Below are 20002 nucleotides of genomic sequence, written 5' to 3' on the forward strand. Positions count from 1 at the left end.
AATTAAAATGACATAAAATTTATTATACCCTACACCACTATGTGGGGAGGGTATTATAAGTTGGTTTTGGCCAAAAAGTTTGTAACGCATCGAAATAATGGTCGTAGACCCATACTTATATATATCAAAATGAATGTCTCGACGAGCTGAGTCGATCTGGCTATGTGTGTCCGTCCGTCAGTCCGTCCATCCGTCCGTCTGTCCATCTAAACCTTGTAATCACGCTACAGGTCGCAATTTTGATCGGATCGTCACGAAATTTTGGGTGTTGATGGGGGTCCCGGAGGGGAAGAAGCCTATTGATTTTGGTGATTGTCGGATAATATTTAGGGGTCGGAATGGGCAAAAAACTTATGTGGATAAAAAGACAACGTTTTTTCCCAAAGCGAATATCTCAGCTTCTATATAGGGTATACCAAAAGCAAAACCTGACAATGAAAGTAGAAAATATCACCTTTCTAATGATGTAAAGTAGGTTCTTGTAGGTGATCAAATAACGAAGATATCACAATAGTCGCAAATAAACCCCAAATTTTCATGCTTGCGATGTTAGTTATAATGACGAATATCACAGCTTTGGCTGGGGACTTTCCAAAAGCAAAGCCTGGCTATGAAAGTAGAAGATTCCACCTTTACAATGATGCAAACTAGGTCGGCGTAGGTGACCAAATAGCGGAGATATCACAATAGTCGGTAATTCATCCCATTTTTCCAATTTTTTGGAAATCACGCTACAGGCCGCAATTTTGATCGGATCGTCAAGAAATTTTGAGAGTTAATGGGGATCTCAAAGTGGAAGAAGCCTATTGATTTTGGTAAGGGTCGAATAATATCTAGGGGTCGGAATAGGCAAAAAACTTATTTGGATAAAAAGACAACGTTTTTTTTTCCAAAGCGAATATCTCAGCTTCTATATGGGTATACCAAAAGCAAAACCTGACAATGAAAGTAGAAAATATCACCTTTCTAATGATGTAAAGTAGGTTCTTGTAGGTGGTCAAACAACGAAGATATCGCAATAGTCGCTAATAAAACCCAACTTCTCATTTTTGCGATTTTAATAGTAATGACGGATATCACAGCTTTGGTTGGATACTTTACAAAAGCAAAGCCTTACTATGAAAGTAAAAGATCCCATCTTTACAATGATGCAAAATAGGTCGGCGTAGGTGACCAAATAACGGATATATGGCAAAATTCGATAATACATCCCATTTTTCCATTTTTTTTTGGAAATCACGCTACTGGGCGCAATTTTGATTGGATCGTCACGAAATTTCGAGGGTTAATGAGGGTCTCACAGAGGAAGAAGCGTATTGATTTTGATGATGGTCGGATAATATTTAGGGGTCGGAATGAGCAAAAACTTTATTTATTCCAAAGCAAATATCTCAGCGTCTATAAGGGGTCTACAAAGTAGAAAATATCACCTTTACAACGATGTAACGAAGATATCGCAATAGTCGCTAATAAAACCCAACTTCTCATTTTTGCGATTTTAATAGTAATGACGGATATCACACCTTTGGTTGGGGACCTTCTAAAAGCAAAGCCTGACTAAGAAAGTAGAAAATCCCATATTTGATATTATGCAAAGTAGGTTGGCGTAGGTAGTCAAATAATAGAGATATCGCAATAGTCGTTAATGCATCCCTTTTCCACTTTTTCTGCAATCACACTACAGGTCGGAATTTTGATCGGATCATCACGAAATTTTCTCACAGAGATAGAAGCCTATTGATGTTGGTGATGTCGACTGTAGTCAAATATAAAATTAAATATTAATAATTTTAGTTCAGTTCGCCTTAAGTCATTTGGTATAAAAGCCAGATAGGTGAAAACTTTCGTATCTCCATAAACGAAGTGTTTTCGAGTGAAAAGATTATTCACAGAGGTGGTGGTGTAGGGTATCACATAGTCGTTTTTCACTATTTTTCTTCAATTCTGAGAATCGTAAAAATGTCGTAAACGCTTTTATTCAAAAATATAATTTTTTAACAAAAAACAAAAAATTTTAATTTTTTTCAAAGTGACTTTTTTTTGCGACTTTTTTAATATTCGAATAAAATAAACGTTATAATAGTTATTAGTAGGCTTATATTTATTCATTCGTGCAACCAAAAATAATTTTTTGAAAAAAATTTTTTTTTCTTTTCATATATTTTTTCAAAAAATTATTTTTTTAAAATCGATTTGTGTGTGAACTTTTTTTATATTTCAAGGGAATAAATGATAGCATAGTGATTAATAGGCAAAAGTTCATTCAGCCCTGCTACAGGAAATAATTTTTGAGGAAAAATGTCAAAAAGTGATAACCCTAATGTGCATAGATTCGCACTTATCCATCTGGCCATGTCTTTTTGAAAACAAAACACAGGTCACATCTATAGACCAATTCGCACAAAAATTGGAGATTTTTTGGCCCTAGGGCGATCTCTATTTTGGTAAGAATCGATTCAGATTTGGATATTGCTCCCATATATACAGTACATTCGCAATAATCCCTACACCACAGGTTTTGGCGGTGTCCGAATTATCAAATTCTTCGGATTAACGAATTGTAAAGAAAATAAATTATTTTATATGATTAAATCACTCGTGGAAATTATATAATAACACTTTTTTAAATTGTAATTGCTAATACCGAATACTTAAATGAAAGTTTTCTACGTGTAAAAAATAAAGATTTTCTACTCGACAATCCGGACATTTTTATTGGCATTGCCCGTATTTGTTCCAGAAAAAGCCAATCAGATTGGGAAAGTAGAACTAGAAATATGAGTTTACATCAGGATGTAAGCAAAACAAGAGAGATGTGGAATTTCATCGTTTTGTAAATTAATATTCCTTGAAATCTTTGATTCTTAGGTGTAAAGTGCATTTGGCAACTTTAATGACAATATTGCGGCGAATATTTTTCTTAATATATTTATTTATATCCTATACAACAAGACTAATGTGTCATAAAAGGTTTGTTCCTATACTCGATCATTTTTACTAAATGTTTGGTTTCATTTATTACTCCCATTCGTATGGGATTGATAATATCCCGAATACTCGCCCTCATAACACTTAAATTCCATAAAACAGTTTTCATTTTATAACTTTTGTTGCTTCTCCTGTAAAGTTTTGATTTTGTGGGTTACGTCTTCGGGCATTTATGGTGACGATTGGTAATAATTAGTACAATTTATCGAGTACACGGCCAGGTATAAATTAAACAATTGTGTATACAAAAGGTTTATGACCTTTCGACTGTGTTATTAAAATTGTTTTCCTGTAGAAGGAATGAATGAACTATATTTTATTAGCATTCCAAATGCTTTTCTAGCAGAAATATGTGAGTGATTTTGCCATGTTAAAGATAATGCCAAAGGTTTTGACTTATTTTACCACTACCACGCTATTGTGTGGTTTTTCTAAGTGATGTTATTTTGCACTAATCATTGGGTGTTCTTCATTTTGCTTATAATTCATCGTGGATGGGTATACATAACAATAATGCATTACTTTTCGCCGAGAAGTGAACACTTCCCAATTCTGCATTAAGCGGTTATATACGTACGGCAAAAAACTTAATTTAGAACGCGTTTTTAATGATTTTCCAAATTTAATTGACGATTTTCGTCAAAAAAAAAAAAACATTTGCATATTTAGCATATTTTTTGCATATTTAGCATATTTTTTGCATATATTGCATATTTTTTGCATATTTTTTGCATGTTTTTGATATGACCCCAAATATCGAAAAATTTACCCTCAAAACGCCTAGATCCAAAATTTGAGTCCAATCGGATAAGAAATAAAAAAACATGCTAAAATCCGATGTCTAGTGATAACTTTTAAGGATAGGAAATTAAGAGTAATATTGAAATTAAAATCATTCAAAAAAATATAAAATTTTAAAAGCCTGTTATTCGCGAATTTGTTAAAGTCGGTTGATGCGCATCCGATGTTGGATACAGCGAATCAATTTCTTTCAATATTTATGCATATTTCGATATTTCACTCAGTGGCCATTGTGTGCCGTCAGTTGCATCACAAGATGCAAAAACCTTAAAGTGGGTAAAAGTTGCGCAATGTGCATACGGATGGATTCGATCGCGGAAGGGCTCATTTGATCCGTCGCGTAAAAAAAAAAACTAAATTTACGCGGGGTTCAAAGGAAATTGAATGACAGTTGTAAATTTTACACGCAAAAAATAGGTTTTTTAAGAAAATTCACGCATGAAATTTTGGCCTTTGGACTCAAATTACTAGGATACTATAAGGAGCACACTCATGAGATATACATTGAACGACGTAAAATCACGAGTTCTATAATCCTATAAGGAGTTTGGAATATTATCGTGTTACGCGTCCGGATTATTAAAAAAAATCAAAAACTCCCGAAATTCCGGCTTCAAAATATCAGCATCAATTTTAGGTGGATGCAGTGGATATATCGAAAAATCATACACAAGTATCATGTTGCCCATGGAGTATTTTGTGATTCTTTCTTTGGGCACAGGTCTATAAAATGTAAGTTTAAGCCAGAATTCGGAAGGGAACATAAAAAAACTTGTTGGCTTCAACCCATTTTTACCCATTTTTCTACGTTGATGGCAACACAGCTTCCGCAAAAATTAATTTTAATGGTCGACATTAAGGGATCCCTCCTAAAACACTTAATTTTAAAGAATGTCAGTCATAATATATAGGATATGTTAACAGTTCGTGAATTCTGAATGGGTGAACCTCGGACTCATCAATTGTAAAACATTTTTGGTTTTTACCATATGCAGTTTTATTTAACAGAAATACAGTCAGGGACAAAGGTTTACATACACCCCATAAATCTCGGGTTTTAGGATATGTAATGATTTTTATGAAATTCCAAGTATGCAGTTTTACTTCTTCTCACTAATAAACAATATTTGAAACAAAAAAAGTATAATCCATAATACAAATAACGGTAGATTTTACAAAAGCCAAAAAATGATGGGGACAAAAGTTTACATACAACCCAAGGAAATATGTTACCGTAGAATTTATGGAATTAGCAGCAAAATTTATACATTTTATTGTTTCAGCGAACGTCTCTGGGTGACCAAGATATATCTTAGAGAAACAAAAATAATTTTTTGGGGTTAAATGCCGTTATTTAAGGTCAGAATTCTTGTATTCCTAATCAAAGCTGACCCTTGCTTAATTCTTTGCATTTTTAGGTATTGTTCTTTATAAAAAGCACAAAATTAGTTTCAGATGGCAAATCTTGAGACCCTAGAAAGTTGATCTTGTGCATAATATTCCTTCCTGGACGTCGATAATGCACGTTTTTCCTCAGATTTCGCTGGAAGTTAATAGGTTCCGCAGAATTCTTTGCGCAAATTACATACAGAAGGCCTTGAATTGCATTGCAATATGGTCTGATACAATCCTTAGACATCAACTGACTCAGAAATGTACAATTATCCGAAACTTTTCGCCCCTATAGTGACGGTAATGATCTTAATACAAAAACGACATTGTTCACGGTACAAATTTCATGCTTTTTTGGTAGTGTTTATATTTGGATGCAATGGAAGCTTTGGGAGCAGGTTTGTAACATTTCTGGTTCAACTGATGTCCAAGGATTGTATCAGACCATATCGCAATGCAATTCAAGGCCTTCTGTATGTAATTTGCCCAAAGAATTCTGCGGAACCTATTAACTTCCAGCGAAATCTGAGGAAAAACTTGCATTATCGACGTCCAGGAAGGTATATTATGCACAAGATCAACTTCAAAGCTTTCTAGGATCTCAAGATTTGCCATCTGAAACTAATTTTGTGCTTTTTTTAAAGAACAATACCTAAAAATGCAAAGAATTAAGCAAGGGTCAGCTTTGATGAGGAATACAAGAATTCTGACCTTATTAAAAAAATTATTTTTGTTTCTCTAAGATATATCTTGGACACCCAGAGACGTTCGCTGAAACAATAAAATGTATAAATTTTATTATTTCCTTGGGGTGTATGTAAACTTTTGTCCCCATCATATTTTGGTTTTTGTAAAATTTACCGTTATTTGTATTATGGATTATACTTTTGTTGTTTCAAATACATATTGTTTATTAGTGAGAAGAAGTAAAACTGCATACTTCGAATTTCATAAAAATCATTACATATCCTAAAACCCGAGATTTATGGGGTGTATGTAAACTTTTGTCCCTGAATGTATACATAAGTACACAACAAGAGGGGTGACCCCCACTTGTATATATCAGAAAATTCAAAAAATTTTAGTGGCCTGTTTCTATGTATAAATATCATACAAATTTCAAGTTGAACAAAATTCAATCGGAAAAATATTGCCAGAGATATGAGGACTAGATCTTTTTATTGTAAATAAGCTCAAAAAAACATATCGCGACCGCTTCATTAGTTTTCGACGTAGTGCTGGCGCCGCAAAATGCTTTAATTGAAACAGTGTTTTGTAGACCGTCAATTGCCACAAAACTTCGTACTATTTTTCTCTTTCAGATGAAGAAAAAAATCTACCAGACAAATGACTTTTATGAGGCTTTACAAGTGGCGGTCACCCCTTAAGGGATGAAAATTAGAAAAAATAGTATCTGGAATGAGATATATGTATGTATGTATAAATTAAAGGATATATTCAAGATCAATTTCCTGCACATTGAATTGTGAAAATCGGTAAAAAAGTCGTATAAAACTTTTGAAACATAACGATAGCTTTGTACCTTTACTTTTTTAATGGTAAAGGAGCACACTCAAAATTGCCCTCTCATGAACAGTTTTACCAGAAAATTAAGGGAACGAAAAAATGGTAGATCTGGTAGCAATGTCAAAAAGAGACATGAAAACGCAATTTACTTCTTTTATTTCACACTTTTTAATTTTGTTTTGTCAGCGTTCGCCTTTTTCTTCTGTTTTTGTTCATTTTTTTTTTTCTTCATTGTCAAAAAGTCGTCAAACAAATGTCGAAAAATCAGTTCTACCATTTTTCCTGAAGAAATTTGTCTGGTAGTCTGTGGTAGAAGAGAAAGGCATTTCTGCTCTCTCTCCTCTGTTACTCTCTTAAAAATGGCTTCCAGGTTTGCCACTTTTCGGGGTTAAGGAACGCTTTGCAGGTTAAAAATGGTAACAAATGTTGGAGAACTTGTCGAAATCTTAACTGGCGATGGGAAGACAATATAAAAAATATAAAAACGCGTTTAACATATGAAACAAAACAGCTTGGGTTAAATGGAGAGCGGTGGAAACAAACACAGTTGAGATATGTACACTTTCTAATGCCGCCCTGAGAACAGCAACTCAGGTGGTCCTGACTCCAGTGGACCATCTACATGAGGAGGCAAATAATCTTCCAGTACAGCGACACAATCACACGCTTTCGTTGCAGTACCTGCTCGTGTGTAACCGTGATAGCCCCCGACCATTCAGGCAGATCAAGGAGAATCTACATGATCAAGAAGAGGTCTAGCTTTACAAGAGAACCTCTAGATCAACAAGCATATCAAGCGCGTTTGAATAACATTCATACGGCCGCAGTTGCAGATGCGATAAGGAACTACAGTTTAAATGTGGTTCTAGGAGAAGATTCCCCATCTATCGCAGCTGAGGAGCGTCAGCTGCCACTACAAACCAAAGTGGTTTTGGCTCAACTACGCTCGGGAAAGTGCAGCCGTATAAACTCCTATTGGGCAAGGATTGACGGCACTTTGCAAAACATCTGCATGCATGCGGCACAGGCCCACCAAACCTACTCAACTTACTCTAGTAGATCTGTGGTTACATGCCATCAAAGCAGCCACGGTCCTGGAACTGGAGATTGACCAGAGCCAGATTAAGCAGAAGAAAGAATATACAAACATATAATACAAAACACTGCTGCAACAACAGTTGCGATTCAATTTAATGAAGAAATGTCATAATTTGTTTTAATGTAATAAAGATCGCAATATTTTTGTTTTACACAAATGATACAATTCTTTTTATTTATTCTGGGATATTTTGCAATGGCTTGCATTTTTATTGCATCTTTGAACCGCATAAAAACACATTCCGAACAGTGTCTTTAAACTCCATCCAAAGCATTGCATCAAAACACGTGCTTTGGATGCAAATTGGACTGCATCCTATTCTAACTTAAGGGTTAGTTAAAATGCGATTCCAAAGGGATAGTTGAAATGCAATACCAAAGGGTTAGTTAAAATGCAGTGCTAATGGAGTACGTCTTTCAGTAGTCACGCTCTTGTAAAAATCATGAGTGAAAATGCATAATTTGATGCACTTCCAAATCACTTGTACATATGATTTAACTGAATCTTTGGAGGCAAACTTTTTGCTGGGCATTGTCAGTTTTGAATGTCGATTTTTTGCAATTATCGATAACTAACCAACGGTCCAGCAAATCCCGGACCACAATAGAGTGATTTCATTGAAAAAATTGCATGAAATTATGCGTCTCTAGAACGAGTTCCATAGTAGAGTAAAACCATGGAAATTATGTAGTGGAGAACTCGATCTAAGAACGCCTAATTTCATTAAATTTTTTCAATGAAATCGCTCTAGTGTGGACCGGGACCAACCATAAAATATTTTGTGGTTGCATGATGAAGGACAAAAATGAACGGCCACTGACAATGTGTACCCAGCTTAAAGTAAATTTCCAAAAACGACGTACGACACGAGTTTCGAAATAGCTGCTATCCGTTCGTAGGATGCATTGGCGCAATATATGTTGCAATTCTATCGGGGTTACCATTCCTTAAATTTACAAATCGAGATCTATTTAACAGGGCACGTAAGTAGGACAACAACATCAAGGAAATTCTTCAAGCTGTCAAAGTGTTTGTTTACGTTTTCATACAACTATTTCACAATAACAAAAAATTTAACAGATTTAAAGAAAGAAGCTGGCGTTTTACGGCACCGTATTATTTCATCATGTGTACAAATGGCATGTCTTTAAAAATAATATTTGAGGGACATTTGTTATCGTATTCTCAAATATGTGATCCCAATCTCAAAATTTTAAATGTCAATGCTCAATATGGAAGCTTAAGGCAGGGTAGATATATGAGTCGCTCAGTGCACACATCGATTTTTGTTTGTCGTTGGAAAATGCTAACTGCGAACGGGAAAAATTAATTGGTAAAAAGCGAAAAGTGTATTCCTTTTTTCCTTTGTATAAATTTAATAAAATTATTTTAGGTGATATATGGGCAAAAATTTGTAAAATTGAGTTTTCCTTTTTAAAAAAATCAAAAAAAAATTGTTGATGCTACATAAATGATTTTTGGTACATAGATAAAGAAAAAAAATCGTCATTCCAAATATATTTTTGTTAATAACCTTGACCGTTGCGCGCAAAAGATATGACCGTTTTAATTTTAATATTTAGAAAAATAATCGTGGCTTTATATAATAAGCAGTTATATCTTATTACTGTTAACTGAATTTGTACCCTTTACGATGATGTCAAAAAATGTTTCAATAGATTCGCGAAAAATCAAATTTATTACAAAATTTTACTTATTTGCAAATATATTTTTGAAATAAAAGCGCTTATGCTTACAAAAAATATGTAAAAAATACAACAGCATCCAGACATTATGAGAAATAAAATGAGGCCAATGGCGTGAAAGTCGGTGCTATAATATTCATGTTATTTGCAAAATTGCGAAGAAAATATGAGAAAAAAAATAAAAATTATATTATTCTAATTTTGTTGTTTTATGATTTTAAAGGAAAAGTTGAAGAAAATAACGTTAGAGTTCTTTCTCTTTTACGCCAAAATTCCGTGCAATAATGAATATATTCCGTTGCAACCAATTTTTGCTTTATAGTTTACCTTTTAAAATAAAGTTAAAGTAAAGATTACAACTTTTGAAGCGCATAGAAACCGCGTAGTATTGGAAACGACATGATGCGCATCCGGTTTTCGAAAACAGCGAATCAATCCCTTTTATTTGATATACAAGTACACTTCGTGAAATTCTATTTGGTGACCACGATGTAGCATCTGTTGCATGTTAGGGTGTAAAATACAGTAAAATGGCTATGAAGTACATGGCTATGAAGTATGGCTACGAAGTTCATTTACATCTTATGCGCATCCGATTTCAATGATCACCTTTAAAAAATACACAATTCTATGCCATTTCAGTGCGATCCATCAAGAACCGTGGATGTAGAATCTCACTCCATTTTTAGAAAAAAAATCTATTTTAACTCTGGATTCGCGATAGTTTTTAAATATCTGTTTCCGCAAATTACTCGTAGATTCAGAACGAAAAAAATAATTTTACGCGGGTTTCCACGGAAATTGTATAACAGTTGTAAAATTTGTACCAAAAAATAGATTTTTAGAAAAATTTACACACAAAAATGTTGACTTTGAGCGCAGATTGCTGCGATCCTATGAAACCACACGCTCGACTTATACATCAAAAATGCGAATTCGCGAGTACTTCAATCACATAACAAGCTTTTAGACAAATCTCCACTAAAAACCGCCAACATAGGTCCATGTTTTGTATAGCCCCCTTATAACGGTACCTCCCGATTTTCGTTTTTTTGAGGATTTTAGCTAAAATTTTTGAACAAACTACCTTAATTTGACAGTTGAGGTTCCTAGTAATCACAAAACATCTCCACCTAAAACTGTCAACATAGGTCCATGTTTTGGTGTAGCCCCCATATACGGTACCTCTCGATTTTTGGTATTTTTAGGATTTTAGCTAAAATGTTTGACCGAACTACCTGTAATTTGACAGTTGAGGTTCCTAGTAATCACAAAACATCTCCACCGAAAACTGTCAACATAGGTCCATGTTTTGGTATAGCACCCTTATAACGGTATCTCCCGATTTTCAGTATTTTGTGGATTTTAGCTACGTTTAATGACCGAACACCTGTAATTTCACGTTTGGGGTTCCCAGTGGTCACAAAATATCTCCACTAAAAACAGGCAACATAGGTCTATGTTTTGGTATAGCCCCCATATAACGGTACCTCCCGATTTTCGGTATTTTGAGTATTTTAGCTACAATTTTTGACCGAACTGCCTGTAATTTGAGAGTTGAGCTTCCTAGTAATCACAAAACATCTCCACCTAAAACTGTCAACATAGGTTCATGTTTTGGTATAGCCCCCACATATAACGGTACCTCCAGATTTTTGGTTTGGGGTTCCCAGTGGTCACAAAATATCTCCACTAAAAACAGGCAACATAGGTCTATGTTTTGGTATAGCCCCCATATAACGGTACCTCCCGATTTTCGGTATTTTGAGTATTTTAGCTACAATTTTTGACCGAACTGCCTGTAATTTGAGAGTTGAGCTTCCTAGTAATCACAAAACATCTCCACCTAAAACTGTCAATATAGCTTCATGTTTTGGTATAGCCCCCACATATAACGGTACCTCCAGATTTTTGGTATTTTGAGGATTTTAGCTAAAATTTTTCACCGAACTACCTGTAATTTGACAGTTGAGGTCCCTAGTGATAACAAATATCACCTTCAAAAACTGTGAACAGAGGTCTACGTTTTGGAATAGCCCCCCTATATCGTTACCTCCCGATTTTCGGTATTTTGAGGATTGTAGCTACATTTTGCAACCTGTAATTTGCCGTTGGAAGTTCCCAGTGGTCACACAACATCTCCACCAAAAAATGTCAGCATAGGTCCATGTTTTTGTATAGCCACCCCCTTTTTAAATTGTCAACGTAGGTCCATGTTTTGGTATGGCCCCATATAACGGTGCCTCCCCATTTGGTATTTGGTATTTTTGACCCAACTATCTGTAATTCGAAAAACTGTCCACATAGATACATGTGTTGGCAGAGCCCCCATGTAACGGTATCTCCCGATTTTCGGTTTTTTGATTTTAGCTTCAATTTTTGATTCAAGTATCTGCAATTCGACATTTGAGTTTCCCAGTGGTCACAAAACTTCTCCACCAAAAACATAGGTTCCCGACCGATTGAATACATTTTTTATGATTTTTTACCTTATTTAGGTATAAGTGGTCACGGAATATCTCCTCCTAAAATTGTGGACAGGAAAGAAAATAATTATTCCGGTTTACTTCAGAATATTTTATGGTGTAGGGTATAAAAAGTTCGGCCCGGCCGAACTTAACACGTTTTTACTTCTTTTACATTAATGTGGTCACAGCTTCCGCACAAATAATTATTTTAAAAAATTCCTCGGTGAATCGTGCTAAAGCAGTTCATTTTACCGATATACGTTCAGAGTTTGTGTTTATGTACAACAGTTTACGTGTTACAATACACCAAACATAAGTTACACAAGTATAAGTTAAATTTCTACAAATATGTCCATATGTATGATATCCTCTCTTGCTTAACGAAACTCCCAGAACACCTTACAAGGAAGAACTGTGCAAAATTCGCAATATAATAGAAAGGTCTTTTGGGACAATGAAGAATACCTGGAGATGACTTTCACGCCGTCGACACTTTCGACTCGAAAGTCCTTCATTTGCAGAAATGGTGCTAAATTACTGTACAGTATAACATAATATGGAAACATAGTATAGAGAACCAATTTTGGACAATATACATATCTGCATGAGAATCTATAATGAATATAGAGAACACTGAAATAGCAAAAATTCAGTCACTTTATCAGTTGTTAAATGCATACAAAATCAAATTATTGAACAATTCTTTGCATAGATTTGTAGTTGTTATTTTTTGTTTGTTTTTGTAGTAATTTGTTATTACTATTTGTTGCAATTAATTTTTTGCGTCGGCGTGAAATCGCGGCGGGAATGCAATACACGATACGATAAAATTGTCCCACATAGGTATGGACGTATTCCTTTTCAGAGCATTTGGAGCCGATTTAGCCCTTTCCATCCGTCTGGCTTGCTGGAGCGCACGGTAACTCACGATTTGGTCCTCGTCACATTTCACCCAAACGTACATCAAGATACAAGAAGGTCCATATCGGACAACATTTACGTGTACCTCCCTCACAAAAGTTCAAAATTTCGCTTTAGTGCAGTCATAGTCTTTTCGAGGATTTCTCTGAAAATGTTAACGAAGGTACTCCTCGTTTTCCTGTTTACAGCGATGTAGCGTTTCTCGTCGGGCAAGTCATAATGACCCAAAAGATATAAATCGTACGTTTACCGTGTAGTCATTGTAATCATGACTAAAACATATTTTTTTATTTTTCTTCTTGAGATAGGCGCCCGAAATGACCCAATATGCAGGGCCTCTCCGTTATACATATGTATGTCCCTATCAAGTTTGTAGTGTAAACTGTGTTGATTGGGTCTGCCATGTTTGTGATACCCCATGATTCCCAATGATTACAGATGTGTATATAAATTATAGCCGAAACTTACTTACGCCAAAACTTTTTTTTGCTCCAAGAAAGACAAAAGGGCGGGATGTTAAGATGGAGTAACTCTCGGGCCTCGATTTTTCTTTCTAAAAGCGAATGAAAAACTTATATAGATGAAATTAATTTACAAAAAATCAATACTTACAGCGTTTGTTCCATTTTCAATTTAAAATTATTTTAAAATATTTCCAACACTTCTTATTTCCACTGATATTCGTCAGTGATTTTTAAAATCGGTAGGACAGAGTTAAGCCACTCGCAAAAGCAGCGAATTCACTACCCAATTGTATTGTCAATACTTGTGATACAATATTTCCCTCTTACGATGGGTACTAAAAAGCCTTTTGGCCTAGGAAACTCGCAGTGTCGCCAGGTGTCATTTGACATTTTTTTGGAACGTTTGACAGTTTTTAGCCTAAGTGTACTCAGGTAAGTTTGACATATGACCATGTGTTGAGTTGTTTACAGTGGCTTGATTGAGACACTTCCAAAACATGGATTTTGAACGCTTTTACAACATCTTCTGGCGACGAAAATCGTTGACCACGCCTTTTTTCTTGATTTGCAGGAATCAAATGAAGTCATTGGATCCCCAGTCGGGGCTGTACGGCGTATGACCCATCAATTCCACGTTTTGTCCGGTCAAACAGGCGCTGGTTTGAATCGATGTGTGAGAGCTCGCATTGTCATGATGCAGAACAATTCGTCTTCTCTTGTTCGTTTTTTCGAATTTTTCAGGAGACTTCAGGCAAACAAATTGTAGTGTAATGCTCAGAATTAACCGTCCTTTATTTCTCAAACCGTAGGGTCGCCACACGGTCAGTATTGCCGAAGAGACAGGCGAACATATGCTTCGAAGGTCTATTTCCATGAACAACTTTGGTTGGATTTTGCTCGCTTTCGGAGACCCAAACGGTCGATTCCTGTTTTGTTTCGGGCTTCTAAGCATAGATCCAAGATTCGTCTTCTGTGACGAATTTATAAATGCCGTTTGAAGCACCGCGATTGTTTTTATGCACAATTTCTTTGCACTAATCCACGAGATCTAGCGAGAAAAATCCATTTTTGCGGCCAGGTTGTCATGAAATATCGAATGTTAGTTGGTGGAATAAATACTCAAGGATGTCTCTATCTGATGGTATTTAACATGGCGATCTTAGATTATCCGTTCACGCACGGCTTAATTTTTTTCTGGCACAACGGCCATTTTTGAACGACCTTCACGACCTTCGTTTTTTAGCGAGTGTCCGCCACGATTGAATTCATTGGACCAGGTTTTCATAGTCCTATAGGATGGTCCTTTATCGACATACACAGATTTAGTTTGATCGAAGCACTCTTGCCGTGATTATCCACGTCGAAAGTTCCATTTTTTTCGCAAAGTAATTTTTTCAAGTCACTGTAAATAAATATATAATTAAAAAAATTAAGTAACAGTGTTTTATTTATAAATGCACTTAAATGTAGAAAATAATTTTTCATGATGGAATCTCTCAAATAAAACGCTTGCATTTGAATTAAAAATTGTGACAATATTGAACGGCAAGCGTTTTATTTGAGAGATTCCATCATGAAAAATGATTTTCTACTTTTAAGTGCATTTATAAATAAAACACTGTTACTTAATTTTTTAATTATATATTTATTTTCTAGTGCATTTAAAAATAGGACACTGGGATCTCCAAATGCCAAGTTACACGCAATTCGGTATAAAAATGAAGATAAAATCCTTAAAACACTTGAAATCGGGCGGTACCGCTATATGGGGGCTATACCAAAACCTGGCCCTATGTCCATAATTTTTAATGGGTACGTTTCTGTACCAATATTGGTTTTGATTTCATATTCATGTATTGTCATCCATATCTGAAAAGTGAGCAAAGTTTTAGTTCGCTTGGTCAATTACAACTGTATTAAAAATGAGTTACCAGATTTGAAAAGCATGTAAAATTTAACACTGTACAACACTGTAAAAATGGACCAATATTGGTTTTGATTTCATATTCATGTATTGTCATCCAAATCTGAAAAGTTTGCAAACTTTTAGTTCGATTGGTCAACTGCAACTGTGTGAAAAATGAGTTACCAGATTTGAAAAGCAAAATACCGGAAATCGGGTGGTACCGTTATATGGGGCCTATAGGAAAAAATTGACCCATATTGATTTTGGTTTCATAATCACGTATTATCATCTAAATCTAAAAAGTGAGCAAAGTTTTACTTCGATTGGTCAACTGCAACCGTTTTAAAAATCAGTTACCAGATTTAAAAAGGGAGTTGAGTTCGACACCGTAAAAACACTGTAAGAATGGACCAATATTGATTTTGATTTTATATTCATGTATTGTCATCCAAATCTGAAATGTGTGCAAATTTTAAGTTCGATTGGCCAACTGCAACTGTGTGAAAAATTAGTTACCAGATTTGAAAAGCAAATTAGATAAAACACTGTAAAACAGTGTAAAAATGGACCAATGTTGGTTCTGATTTCATATTCGTGTATTGTCATCCAAATCTGAAAAGTGTGCAAAGTTTTAGTTCGATTGGTCAACTGTAACCGTGTTAATAATGGGTTACCAGATTTGAAATAAACACACACCAAAGCAAGTTAAATAAAACACTGTAATAATAATAAAAACCCAATACATGGTCATATGACAAACTGACCTGAGTACGCTTAGGATAAAAACTGTCAAACTTTCCAACAAAAAAATGTCAAATGACACCTGGCGACACTGCGAGTTGCCTAGGCCAGAAGGTTTTTTAGTGCCCCTCGGATATAATTAAGCATTCCCCGCTTAATAGTACTAATATTTGTGCAAATGTTATTTTTGGTTCAAAATACATTGACATCATTTCGATATATGCATACAGGTTATTTGCATTCCCCGCTTAAAAATTTGGTCATCATTCTTTCATTTTGGCTTAAAAAAATTCGTTTATATGCACAGGCTCAATATAATTTGAATGATAGTAAAATTTTTCATCGCCATTAAATTGACATATTGAATATGAGAATACGCAAAAATCTAACTCTACTTGAAAATGACAATTAAGTGGAGAAAGACTTGTTAGTCCCGATTCACATTAGGGTGATGTAAATGACATAATTTCATGAAATTATGCGTTCCTAGATCGAGTTCCATACTAAACTAATTTTATGATTTTGCTGTAGTGGGGAACTCGATCTAAGAACGCCTAATTTCATGAAATTATTTCATTGAAATAACTCTAGTGTCGACCGGGACTTAAGAAATCTCAATATAAGATGCAATATGAGCAGCCAGTCTTCGGAGGTTGAGCGTGCAGTTAAAGTCTGGTTTAATAAAATGCGTTCGTCTGGACCTATTATTTCAGGCAATATGCTTTAAGAGAAATCTGAACTGATGGACAGAAAGTTTTTACACATTTCGCTTCGGAGAAGATGTCCAATTAAACCAAACCAAGACCCAAGGGGGCAACCAAAAGATCTACTCTACGAAATATAAAGAATTTATATTTATTAATCAAATTTAAATTTTTAATTCTTGATAACGGTACTTTGGCCGTGTCCACTTGATGTCAACTTAATATACTAAAATTTAATATTTATTTCACCCATCAAATACATATGTACATATGTATACATTTTTCAAAATATGAGAATGTGTGCAACTTCCCTCGAATTTGTGTGAAATTATGATTGATTTTCAAAATGAAACCCCGTCATCCCATGAATATGGTTTACTTTCAAAATTGTGAAAAAGTAATTTTGGGAAATGGAAAATTGTGTTTGTTGAAAAAAAAATTAATAAATTATTGATTGAATTGCTTTCTACACACATATCAAGCACACGCGTACAAAAGGAGTTCATCGGCATGGCAATCAAATTTGATAGTGGGTGTCCGACTTTTTAGAATAATCCATTCATAAATACAACTGACTTTTTTCGGCTCGATACTAAAAAAGTTACAGAATCGCACTACAGATGTTTATTATGTCCATGGTACAATCATTACAAAATAGGACATAGAAACCAGCTGATACCAAATTTTTCATTTGGACCCCTTGTGCTTTTTTGTGATGTGTATAGTTTTTACATACAAAATGTTAAAACCTTTCTTTAGGTACTCACATAATGAAAAACAAGTAAAAAACGTCCACCATGAAGTATTCTGAACTAATATGGAACAGATAGTTTTCTTTCCGTTACGAAAGTACCATTGCCCACAATTTTAGGCGAATTTGTTTAACCACTTCGTAAACCAATTACCTACTACCCAACCTTATCTGGTCAGCTAAATTTGTGTACAATACCTGAAATTGGGCGGTATTGTTGTTTAGGGGCTATACCAAAACGTGGGCCTATGTCCACAACTATTGGCGTAGAAGTATTTTGATCACTATGAACCCTTAAATTGTACCCAATTTATAGAGAAAATTTAAATAAAAAGAAGTAGGGAAAGTCTATAGTCGGACGGAGCCGACCATGACATACCCTATACCACTATCCCTGGACAATCGCCACGGAACTTCTTTTCAATGATTGTGAAAATTTAATTATCAAATATCAGCGATGAAATGTATAATACTTATGACCAAAACCAAAAAGTCATCTAGCATGACAAAGACATTTTTGTAGCAGGAAAGGAAAATTTAGTTCACACAAACTAAAATGTAATGAAACCCACTTATGTAGTACTACTACTTCCGTTGTTTAACCGCTACGTTATTGAAATTTTTACCAATTTCACACAAAAGTTTCAGTCCATTTAACCCGCTAAGTATTATCTGATCTTCACGTTGGTTTGTACGCTTCTTCTTCATCATAAACTCAAACTTTGTTTAAAATTTTGCGGGTTATTATTTTGACCTACAGAGCCGCTACAAAATTGGTTAAAATTTTGTTTTTGGTCTATTTCACGATCATCACCAAAAACTAATAATTTCTATTCTGGCCAGAACCCAACCTCCTTAAAAAATTCGTTGCAATCCACATAGGTTTCAATCAGGAAATTTTTGGCCAAAACCCTATTTTTGAAGTTTCGAAATTTGATTTTTTTTCCACAGAATAATAAAAAATACATCAAGTCATCTGAAAATAATTAGTTTTTGTAAATAACGTTAGTATTCGTTGATTGGCGCAGTACCAAAGTTGACACTTTTTTATGTAAAAATAAAACAGACTTTGTGCTGTAAAATATAAAATTTTTGTTGTACTGCGTCGCTGCATAAATATATAGATGAGAGACCAAAGTTATTATGAATCGGGAAGCTGTTATTGAGTACTTTCATAATATTTACAAAAAGAACGACAAAATTTGTAAAATTAGCGTAATAAAATCAATGTTTTTATATATATTAAAAATTATTTTTTACAAATAATTTTTAAATATACTTAAACTTTTAAAAAAATGTCCAAATATGTCCACCTCCAGAATTTGAAAGATAGCAGGGGGTCTGTACTAATAAATTCAGAAGTAAAATCGTGCTCAAATTTGCCACAGTTAAAATAAAGTGGATTTTTCTATTTTAAGATGGGAGAATTTTTTGTAAATACCTGTTGTGACTGTACATAGTATCCAATTCAAATAGAACGGTAATACCCACATCTATCAACCGATTTCCCTTAAAATTCATATTTAAGGGTTTCAGAGTGTAGAAAACAAGTATGTATAATTTTTTGAAAATAGGTCAATTTTTTGTCATAGCCCCCACATAAAAGTACCGTCCGATTTTAGGTATTTTGTGGATTTTAGCGACACTTTATGACCGATTCGGCTGAAATTTGGTATTTTGACCTCTTGGAAGATATGAATCCTTCGTACCAAAAATTATTAACATAGGTCAATGTTTTGGTTTAGACCCCACACAACGGGACCACCCAGCTCAACAAATTTTGGCAGTTTTTGGTGATTTTGGTCAATAAAACGTAAGAATTGCTGTTTGTACACATTTATTATAAATAATAATTAATTTCAATACAAAATGGACGTTGAAATAGTTTTGGACAGAAAATTTGGATTTGGGACCATTGTGCAATCGGTCCATAATTGAGGCCTTAAGCTTGTTTACAATTTTTAATGGACGGACACACATCGCTAAATCGATTTATCTCGTCGAAATATGAACTTTGGCATACCAAATAAGGGGTCTAGGACGAATATTTCGTGGTGTTGCATAAACTTTTGGAGAGACAATATGTAGCATGGGATAAAAATGTGGTTCTCTACACAGAATGGAATATATTAGACAGTAGGCCCGTTATCTAGCAAACACTTTATTGTAATTTACATCAGAGGAAAGGTCAGTAGTTTTTTTCCATATGTAGGCTACTTTGCGAAATATCCTCAAAGAATTAAAATATCGACTAAAAATAATTTTTTTATATTTTTCATACAAAAGTAATGGTCCATTTCACCCGCAAAGAATATCAGATCATCATTCAAACTTGTAGGCATATTTTTCGACCTATACTCTTAGCCGGTGCAAAATTTCGTGACTATTGATGTATAGTTGCGACTTCTAGCGAGTTTATTATTACATTACAAACAAATAATGGAATATATTAGGCTGGAACTCTGTTACATGCACACCAACATAATTGACATCAATTGAAAGGTCAAGCGTTCCACTTTCAAGTATATCTCACT

The 20002-nt window shown here is 34.5% G+C and overlaps 1 protein-coding gene across 1 annotated transcript in view; it reads right to left on the reverse strand.

Moving 5' to 3' along the window:
- The window catches only part of LOC141406471 (uncharacterized), a 115885-nt gene extending 99901 nt beyond the window's left edge, over window positions 1-15984 (reverse strand). Inside the window, exons 1-8 of the mRNA XM_073991965.1 lie at window positions 15947-15984; window positions 15789-15884; window positions 15630-15726; window positions 15456-15567; window positions 15298-15393; window positions 15067-15235; window positions 13515-14768; window positions 13375-13455 (exon numbers count right to left, since the gene is read on the reverse strand). The gene's annotated coding sequence lies outside the window, so the exon portion shown is untranslated. The remainder of the gene's footprint in view (window positions 1-13374; window positions 13456-13514; window positions 14769-15066; window positions 15236-15297; window positions 15394-15455; window positions 15568-15629; window positions 15727-15788; window positions 15885-15946) is intronic.
- Between the last annotated feature and the right edge of the window lie 4018 nt (window positions 15985-20002).

This window comes from Musca autumnalis, unplaced genomic scaffold (genome assembly GCF_047663935.1).
Source record: "Musca autumnalis isolate F117 unplaced genomic scaffold, ASM4766393v1 scaffold_1, whole genome shotgun sequence".
NCBI classification, from domain to species: Eukaryota; Metazoa; Arthropoda; class Insecta; order Diptera; family Muscidae; genus Musca; species Musca autumnalis.